The following is a 10,480-nucleotide window of genomic DNA, read 5'->3' as shown; positions in this document are numbered from 1 at the left end:
ATCCTGAATGCTGAAACCTGAAAGCTGAATTCCGAGGAAGGGATGGATCAGTGTGTGTTTTTGCTTGTGCACAGGATAGTCATATCATGTTAGGTGGGAACTATTACTTTGATATTGTCTGTATTTGGAAATTAAGTATGGTTTAAGGAGATGCATTTGGGTGCCACATTGACAAGAGTGGACTTAATTTTAGGTGTCTACTTGATTGGATAATGAATGCCTAGAAACCAGGTAAAACATTATTTTGAGTGTATCTGTGAGGGTGTTTCCAGAGGAGATTAATGTGTGAGTCTGAGGGAACTAGAGGAAAGATCTGCCCTCGGTGTTGGTGGTCACCATCCAATCAGCCAGGGGTCCAGACAGAACAAATACAGACGGTGAATTGGTCTCTCTCTGAGAGCTGGGACAGACTTACCCCATTGTGGTTTTTGATCAATCTTGTCAAAAGACTTAGGTTGTTTGTCACAATATTTTAGATGATCGCGGTAACAAAGCTGAACTCTCATCTAAAGAAAAGCTCTGGGCTCCACACGGTAGCTCATGTCTGTAATCCCAGCACTTTGGGAGGCTGAGGCAGGGGGATTGCTTGAAGCCAGGGAGTTTGAGACCAGCCTTGGCAACATAGTGAGACCCTGTCTCTACAAAATTTTAAAAGTTAGCCAGGCATGAGGGTGTGCGCCTGTAGTCCTAGCTACTAGGGAGGCTGAGGCAGGAGGACTGCTTGAGCACAGGAGTTTGAGGTTGCAATGAGCCATGATCATGCCATTGCACTCCAGACTGCATGACAGAGAGAGATCTTATCTCTTAAAGAAAAGAAAAAAAGAAAGAAAAAGAAATACTGAGAGAGTCCAGGGGAAAAAATGGGGGGAAAAGATTTGAACAGATACCTAATAAAGATGGGAATAAGTACATGAAAAAATATTCAACACTATTAGTCACCAAGGAAATGAAAATTAAATCCACAATGACATGCTCACTTGAATGGCTAAAATTAAAAGATAGACAATAAAAATCGCTGGTGAGAAGGAGGAGCTGGAGCTGTCATGAATTTCTAGTGAGAATATAGAATGGTAGCACCACTTTCGAAAACAGTTTAGTCATTACTTTTAAAGTTAAACAAACATAAACTGTCTGTATGGCCTCTTAATCCCACTCCCACAGGAAATGAAAACATGTATCTCTACACCAAGGCCTGTGTGAAAATGTTTATAGCTGACTCATTTTTAAGAGCTGCAGACTGGGAACAACCCAAATGTCTATTAACTGATGGAAGGATAAACAAACTGTGGTATATCCATTCAGTGGTGTGGATACTGCTCAATAGTAAAAAAGGAACAGACTGTAGATTTCTGTAACATGGTTAAATCTCAAGAGCATTTCATTAAGTGAAAGAAGTGAGACACAAAAGAGTACATACCATGGGATTCCACTCATGTGATGTCCTGAAGAAGGCAAAACTATCAAAATAAATCAGATAATGGAAACCAGGAGTTGGGAATCAGTGTGGAGACTGACTTTGAAGATAAGGGAACTCTTTAGGGTGCTAAAATTTTTCTACATTTTTATTGTGATGGTGGTTAAACAACTATAAACCATTGTCAGAACTCATCAAGCTGTACACTTTTAAAAGATGAATGTTATTGTACATAAATTATAACTCCATAAACTTGACTTTTTGAAAAAGTATTGAAAAAAGTGGAACAGAGCACAGAAGTTCTGTGTGTTCTCCCAGAACTTTACTGGGACAATCAAGTGACATGCTAATTATTCTTCATATGGCTAAAAATTATTCATATCTGTCCACAGTGTTTCATTGAGGCCACAACTGTAACTTTACATGCTGAAAAAAGGAAAGGAAGGAGAACAAAATGAGAAACAATCTCAGGCTGGATATTTGGGATTACAAAATGAAAAGAGTTTATTTTGTTCATATAGAAGGAGTCTGACCTGTCAAAAAACTTCGTGGTGGTGAAACTTATGAGGATCCACCCATTGTTGACTAAACATTTATGAAGCACGGTTGTTCTAGTTTGTTATAATGACCACTATATATGTGTTTTTCAGGTTATACAGAGAGTAGTAGACAGGAGTAGCTGCAATGCATTGCACATTGTAAGGCAGTGAATTCTTATAAGTTAGCCTCCTTCTGTAGTCTTCAACTCTTCTGCAGGGCATCCTCTTCTCCTTTCAGATAGGAAAATGATTTGGAAAACGCACTACCTGAGATACTGGGAGTTTAATGGGATATTCCTCTGATGGAATGGGCCTCCAATGAAAGCAATGTTTAACACAAAGACATTTCTGGTTAACAATGGTTTGTCAGTTCAGTGGGGGAGGAATGGCTTGAAGCAAGCTCCCCATTGAGCCCATGGATTGTGTTATGTCAGTGATAATCTACTCTGCTGATGAACTCACTCTGGTCAGCATTTACAGAAAATGTTTGAGTTTCTGTCCAGTGAGTGCTTATTAAGTGTTTTAGCTTGCAAAGACGAGTTAGGAGGCAGAGATGCACTGGGAGGTGGCTCACACAGGTGTTGTCACTGGCACTGTGATTTGATAGCTTTCCTTGTAGCTGTGGGGTTGGTTAACAACTTTGGTTCTGTGCTCTCAGGTTAATTTGAGGCTCTACACTTGGTCTTCTTTTAGTCTCAAGCATCATGTTCTCCCCTGGTGATGTAATTCTCTTCCACAGTTTCAACTACCACCAGTATTCTGACAACTATCAAATCCATCAGTTTCGTGTCAAGAACCATGTACTTCACCGACCACGGAGCATCTCCACTGGAATGTCACACAGACCTTAAAGTAACATATGTATTTCCCATTATAGTTCTTATCTGAGAATGGCACAAAGATCAACCTCATCATCAAAGTCAGAAAACTGAGATTCCTCCTTTTCCTCTCCCCTTCTCTTATTTCGTATGTACCATCAGTCTCCAAATCTTGAAGAATTGGAGTCCTTCATACTATTTTGAAACACTTGTTCCCATCCTCCTGTTCATGGCCTTATTTCTGATCCTTATGACCTCTTACACAGATGATTAAAATTCTCTTCCCCCAAGTCTTCCTCTCTGTACTGGACACTTGACTTGTATTTTTTTTTTTTTTTTTTTGCCTTTCCAGAATCTAGCCCCTCACTCCCTATTTTGGGGATCCTCTAGTTGTCTCCCAATATTCATTTACCTTCTTCCATAGTAATAGGATTTTAATTGACCACATGGCCACACAGAATCCTGAGTACATTTGTTTTGTTAGCTTTTCTTGCAGCTAGGTGCGGCTGTGTCATCAAGTTCTGGACAGTGGCATGTATTAATAAGTGCAAGAGAGATATGCCGCTTTCAGGTTGTGTTCTTAAAAGAAAGGAGCATGCCATCTCATTTATCTTCCTTCTTCCTGCTAGCTGGAATGCAAAGGTGATGGTGGGAGTTGGAACAGCTGCCTTGGGCTGTGCAATGAAAACTACGTGTGGAGTATTGCAGAGAGAAAATACAGAGTAAGGTTGGGCCAGCAATGGTTTCACAGAGAAAAGCTGCCAAGCTAACTTGGGCCTTCATATGAGGGAGAAATAACCACAGCCTGCTTAAATCATTGTTAATTTTGGCCTATATTACTGCAGCCAAGCAGATATCCTAACTAATGCTCTATTTATGAAGTCATAGTAGCCAGTTATCCCTCACTCTGCTGCCTGGCTACCAAGGCATGGGCAGATGGCCTAGTGCTGACAGACTGGTGTCCCAATTGGGTGATCAGGACAAATTCAGAGAAGCAGTGGCAGCAATGTCCTACCACAGCAGAATCCTCTTGGTAGAACAGTCCAGCCATGAGACAGCTTCTGTGCCTCCCCCCAACCACCTTTGCTCCTGCCTGTTTCCAAGCCTGGTCTTCCAGCCTCTTGATAATTAGGTCAACTTCTGATATCTTGCTAGTAAATTCCTCCTTTATATTTGAGTAGAATAGGTTTATGTGACTTGCAACAAAAAAGACTCCAAATTGATGCACTGAATTCCGATTTTGCTTTCTTCCAATCTATTCTCTATACTGCTGCCTGAGAAGTATTTGTAAACAAAGATCTAACCCTGCATTTTCCCTGCTTTATACCCAAAAGTGGTTCCCCAGTCGTTGTCTATAGGAAAACCTCCATAACGTGGCACAGGAAGCCTTCCATGATCTGGCCCCTCGTCTCTCCTGGGACCTCCCTGTACACCTTGTGGTTCAGCCACACTAAATCACTCTGCAGGCACAATGTCTTCACCCGGCCTCTCCTTCTGCCTGGAATTCCTATCCCCTCCTTCGCATATCTGCTTGGCAATTCTCATTCAGGAGCCACCTTGAGGTTCCTTGCCTCCATAAAGCTTCCCTAACCGCCCCCCATGCTGGTCACCCCCTAGTAAGTAGACAGCTCTGTCCTTTGGGTGGTATCCTGTCCCCTATTCTTAACCTACCCTTCCACCACCTCATGGAATCTCACCTGTCTTTGTGTTTGCCTCTACAACATTGTGTCATTTTTCTATTTTTTCTAGCATCTCTTATGATTGGTGCTTAGCATACATATATTAAATGAAAGTGAATCATCTTTTTCTAAAACTGTGGTCCCTAACGCCGGGTCCGAGGCCTGTTAGGCACCAGGCTGCACAGCAGGAGGTGAGCGGTGAGCGGTGAGCGGTGAGCAGGTGACAGAAGCTTCATCTGTATTTACAGCCATTCCCCATCTCTGGCATCACTGCCTGAGCTCCACCTCTCGCCCATTCCCCATCCGTGGAAAAATTGTCTTTCGTGAAACTGATCCCTGATGCCAAAAAGGTTGGGGCTCTCTGCTGTAAAACATTTGAAAAGTTTAAAAACAAATCAGTAGGTGGCAGCAGAACTGTTCTATAATATTAAAAGCAACTTTTGCAATTCTAATTTTTTTAACTTACATGAGCCAGCAGGCGGCGCTCTCTGACAAGAGAGCCTTAACGATGGCTGCGCAGCCCGTCATGGTTTAGGCATGTGCAGATTTTTATTAAACTCGAAGCCATCTCCACCCACATAGTTTACTATCAACAAGACCTTACTATCTTCAACAACATTCTTTGCCATTTGAGGAAAGTCTTGTCTGGGAAGATTAAAAGTTGCGAATAACTTTGTTGTTTTAAGAAATTCCCCCAAAAACACCCATTAAAAAAAAAAACCAGACTGTTAAACTTTGAAGTTGGTAACAACTGTTTACTCCCCAAGATTCTTCAAAGCCCTTGCTGTTCACTGATCTTTAGTTATTATTATGTCATGATCTTTACCAAATCCCGAGCAAGGCCCCCTGAGTTGAAAGACCAGTTTTGCCCTCTGGCTTTGAGATGTGCTATTAAGACTTAATCTAGGTAACAATCTCTCTGTGGAGGTCAGCAGTAAACTCAGCTTTGCCTTATGGTATTAATATTTGGGGGAAGCCAGCATCTGTCAATATACGTAAACCTAAACACATGAATCAGAGTGTAGGGTTTGTTAAAAATGCAAAATCTCAGGCCACAACCCAGTCCTGTAGAATCAGAATCTGCATCCTAACAAGATGTCCAGGTGATCGTGTGCATACTAAGTCTAAGGAGTGTTGTTATAAGGGCATTTCCTCTGAAATGATCTCTTCTCACCAGTGAGTGCAGACTGCAAGTTTAAACTTTGAAGAACAGCTGTTTTCAGTTAAAGTGTGTCTAGTTAGTATTATAATCAACACAATAGAAGAAAGACTTGGATTGAAACCTTTGCTTAATTTTCAGTTTTGTTTTAACAGACTTGCCTTGAGAGGGTGAGTGAGTTTATCAGGTATTTGGGGAAACATGTATCTGCTGAATTCCTTTAGATCATTTTTTAAAAACCTGCCTTTCTTTCTGAGGAAAGCTCTGTGATGATATGAGCTTGTATTTCCTAGATGTAGTGCTACATCCTTAGGCATAGTGTGTACTCAGTAATATCTAGGCAGCTGGTAGATATGAAGGTTTTTTTTTTTCTTAAATTTAAAATTTGAATGTTATTTATACCACTTTCTTAGATCTTGTATTTATCCCCTTTTTTTAATGAGTTGTGAGTCCCATTTGTTTTAGAGGTTTCTACTAATACACCAAACAGATATAATGGAAAGAATATAGTATTCATGGTCAGAAGACATGGATTAAAATCACAGTCTGCCTCTTCCTGGTTGTGTGACCTGGGGCTAACCTCTTAACCTCTCTGAGCCTCAATTTTCTCATTCTAAAATGGGAAAAAATGTTATCTCTGTAAAAAAAGCTGATTTAGGGATCAAGAGGTAAAGTTTGCAATAGAAGCTCTGTAAAATGACATTTGCTCTTGTCATTTATCTTAAACCTTTACATTGCCATAGCATTCACATATTCCTGTGCATTACACTAGTGGATATTAATGAATTAATTAATGCATCTCCTAATAAGTCTTTCAAATAGAAAAAGAAGGAGGAGGTAAGAGTTTCTAGAGACGATGACTTGCCACTCACAAATATTGTTTCTTATGGTGGTAAATTTTGGCAACTTTGGAGGCATGGTAGGTATGTGGTTTTGGTCAGGGGTGTCTTACATCACACCCCAGATTGGAAACCTACATAATTCTGCATCAGACAGGTTACATCTGTTCTGTTTAAAGTATTAAATCAGAAAGTGTACCTATCTTCTATTGAATTTCCTTTCTTAAAGGCAGCCTTGTTACCGAAAGCTCAGCACTTGTCTGTGAGGCAGCATCAGAAGAACGAGGACAAGTGGTTGAGGAGAAGGAAAGAGAAGTTTATTACTTTGGCAGCAAAGGAGTAAAATGGTAGACTGTCATCTCAAAATCCAAATTCCTGAACATAAGCAGAAATGTAGAGGTTTCAAAGGGAGGGCCCTCAGTACTAGACTATTGTCATTGAACTACAGTTAATGATTCTAATCATCCCATCTCTGCCAAAGTCAAAGCCTAAGACCTCCACCCACCTGGGAGGCCCACCCAGATCTCCTCCAGCCAGGCACCAGGCCTGGGATGGAGCTGCCAGTTCAGCTGAGCTAGCTCCTATAACACAAAGAACAAAAGACATTTTCCTGCCTCTCTGACCACCTGCCCCCTCAGTGAGGGATGTAGGGCTCAGTTCCCAAAAAGAGTGGGGGAAATTTTAAAGAGACAGAAAACATCCTTTGTTCCCCAGGCCATTCCCTCTGTTACATCCTCTCTGAAAACTACACAATCCACTGTTTTTTCTATTGCTACTTAATGAGCTTTTTTCCCCAACCACAATTAGTGCTATGCTTACACTAAGGCACACCTACAAATTCTTTGACTTTGTAGGGGTGAGGGGAAACTTGCCCTTTCCCCTGAAAGTTCTCTGAAAGATCAACTCACAATTAAGGCAGATTCATAGAGAAAGGGTTTGTCTACCATGCACGTGGAGAGAATCACATAGTGATTATTCAATATCCCAATGAAGTTCAGATATCTTTATACCTGTCTTTTTGGAGGGAAGGGGGAGATGAGGAGTATAGGAAATTCTGTTTAGGGTGACAAATGGTGCTAGGGAGGACAAATGGATGGGGGAGACAGATTGACTTGTAAATGATTCTCTTTGCAAATTAAATTAACACAATAGACAGGCATTGTATTTAAAATAATTTTGGCCAGGTCTAGTTGCGTTCTTGATCTTCTTTCCTGCAATATATTAAGATAACAGGGAAAGGAAGGGAAGTCAATTGCCCCCTTTGATCTTTTGATCAGGTCAGTCCAGTTTATGCAGGTAGAGGGAAAGCCACTTCCAGTGCTTTTTTGACCTCGAATGGCCTTTAATTCCAAATATTCTTTATGCCAAGGAGTCATATTTTGGAGTGAAATTCCCTGAGGTCCTACAAGTTCCTCTGGTGTTATGTAGAAAAGAACCTGACTGAACTTACCAGGTTAATAGAATGCCCAGAGGAAGTAACTACATTTATTTTTTGTAGTTTAGAGATTAGTGTTTTGCCTAGTCCATTGTAAGAGTTGTGAAAATGTTAGAACCTTGCCCAACAATATTCACATATGACTTTATACTAATAATAAATCTGTGTGTGACTCAGCCATAGAAAAACAACAGAACCAGGAAACAAGGACTCTGAGTTTTGGTTCTAACTGGCTTTATTTTGTTGTGTGACAAACACGGAACCTCCTGGGATAGATATGAGTCCTGACTCAGCCAGTGTGATTGGTTGTTTGGCCATGGGTGAGTTACTTAACTTCTCTGGGCCTAAATTTCCTCCTGTAAGAACTGGATTAGATTCAGCAGTCTAGTCCAAGATTCTGTGCAATATGCCTAGAGGGGTGGCTCCAGCCCAGAGTTTGTTCCAAGGGTCTATTGGTAGCCCCGGGAAACAGCTGACTGCTCTGAGACCCATTGAGGTGGCAGTTCTAGAGCAGCCATGAACTGTGCCTATGACTCAGGAAAACAGTAGCTGATACTAAAAAAGACCCAGGTACAATCAGCCCATAACACACCCTCTTTGAGTCATGTTCCTCTGTAAAATGCCTTCATTTTAATAAATATATCAGGCAGTCTTCTCTTCTTCACTTTCCAAATAATCCTTTGCACTGCCACAAAAGTTCTCTAGGAAAATGCAAATAAGATCATATCGCTTCTCCATTTTCAATTGTTAATTCATTGTTAGTGGTTTGTATGTGGGATGACACTTAATGCCTTCAGAACCTGGTCCAGTTTTACATTTACTCTTTGCCCTTTTCTCTATTTACAAAGTATACCTTCAGACTGTCCATGTAGCACTTGGAAATGTTCTCCCAGCCTACCATATTGTGACTATTTACACATGCTACTAGTTTTAGGAACCGGTGATTACTCCTTGGTTACACTGATTGTTGCTGGGGAGATGCCTTCATAGAAGCAATTTATCTGGCATTTTTTGTGCTGGCAGAGAGTTCTTGTAACAGTTCTTATCACAGGCATACATGCATATGGACTTTCGGAGAGTCTTTGTAATAGTACTTATCTCAGATATACACGCATGAGATTCCTTCCCTCATGACCTTCTGGCTCTGCTTTCATTTGGGTCTGATATAAGTGACTCCATCTTGGCATTGGCAGCTTTCACAATTTTAAAGCATTTCATTGATAAACAAATTAGGGCGAAACCAACAGGGCCAGCAGACATTAAGGATAGCTTCCTCAAGTGCAAACATGGTTTCTTGCCACCAGGTGAACTGTTCCTCATATTGTAACAGAGGGAATGGCCTGGAAAAAAAATGGCAAAAGATGTTTTCTGTTTCTTTAAAACTTCCCCAATTATTTTTGGGAACTGAGGTCTGCATCCCTGCCTCAGGCAGGAGGTTAGGGAGGGGCAGGGGAATGTCTTTTGTTCTTTGTGTTATGGGTGATAGCTCAGGTGAACTGTGGCTCCCTCCCAGGCCTGGCGCCTGGCTGGCGGGGGTTGCCTGGCCAGTGGAGGTCAGGGACAGGCTTTGTCTTTGGCAGAGATGGGAGGATTAGAATCATTAGCTGTGGTTAAACCACAGTAGCTTAGAACTGAGGGACCTCCCTTTAAATGCTCTGTATTTCTGCTAATACTCAGAAATTTAGATTTTGAGATGATAGTCTCTGCTATTTTCCTCCTTTACTGGCAATAAACTTCTTTGCCGGTAATAAATTTCCCTTTCCTTATCCTCAAACCTCCTGTGTTCATTCTTCAGATGCAGCCTCGTGGACAAGGGGTGAGCTTTCAGTAACAATATTTCCATATTCTAGCTCAAGGGTCATCTCCTGCAGTTGATCACATTGCATTATCACTGTTCGTTATTTATTTTGATCATCTGAATTCACTCAAATGATCTATTTTCAACAAACGTGCAACCTCAGTAATGATACGTGTAACTAAAGTGAGATCCTTCAACAAGATCAAGATAACATCTTTTCTTCTAAAGTTTAGGTTTTGCCCAGAATTCCCTATACATGGAGTAGCCCACATCAAGAATCATTGTGGCCAGAACAAAGCCTTGGGCTGCCACATGCATGTGGATGAGGTGAATGGACATTTTAGCATTTCCCTTGCTTTTCAATTTGTGTAATCTGTAAGCAACAATTGCTGCAAGACCCATCATTCCAAGAGGGATGAATGGTGCCACTTTAGCTTTTGGGATAAATTTGGATCCCTGATCTTCATCATATGAAGAGAAAGAAACATCTGTGTCAGATGACATTGTGATCACTTGAAGAATCTCCCAGGAGCAACAAAACCCCTCATGATCCAACTGGCTTCTTGTTGGTTGTTTTTATGCCTCATTCCCCAACTAACACATGAGCTTCGGGGAAGGCAGGCATCTGCTTTTATTCTCTTTGTTTCCTCTACAGTCCCTAGCACACTCCCTTGAACATGGTAGTGCTTAATCAATGCTTGTTAAATAAACAAATACTCTCAAAAGAAAAGTAGGAAGAGTCCTTTTATTTTCTCTTGACACTTCTACTAGACTATTCTTTGGTGAATTAATTATTTTT

The 10,480-nt window shown here is 41.0% G+C and overlaps 1 pseudogene; it reads right to left on the bottom strand.

Annotated features, from left to right (window-relative positions):
- Positions 1-9,903: 9,903 nt before the first annotated feature.
- Positions 9,904-10,185, bottom strand: LOC138397231 (HIG1 domain family member 1A, mitochondrial pseudogene; annotated as a pseudogene).
- Positions 10,186-10,480: the final 295 nt, after the last annotated feature.

Source organism: Eulemur rufifrons, chromosome 16 (assembly GCF_041146395.1).
Source record: "Eulemur rufifrons isolate Redbay chromosome 16, OSU_ERuf_1, whole genome shotgun sequence".
Taxonomy (NCBI): domain Eukaryota; kingdom Metazoa; phylum Chordata; class Mammalia; order Primates; family Lemuridae; genus Eulemur; species Eulemur rufifrons.
Note: the sequence above shows the minus strand (reverse complement) of the source record. Positions and strands in the feature narration are given on the sequence as shown.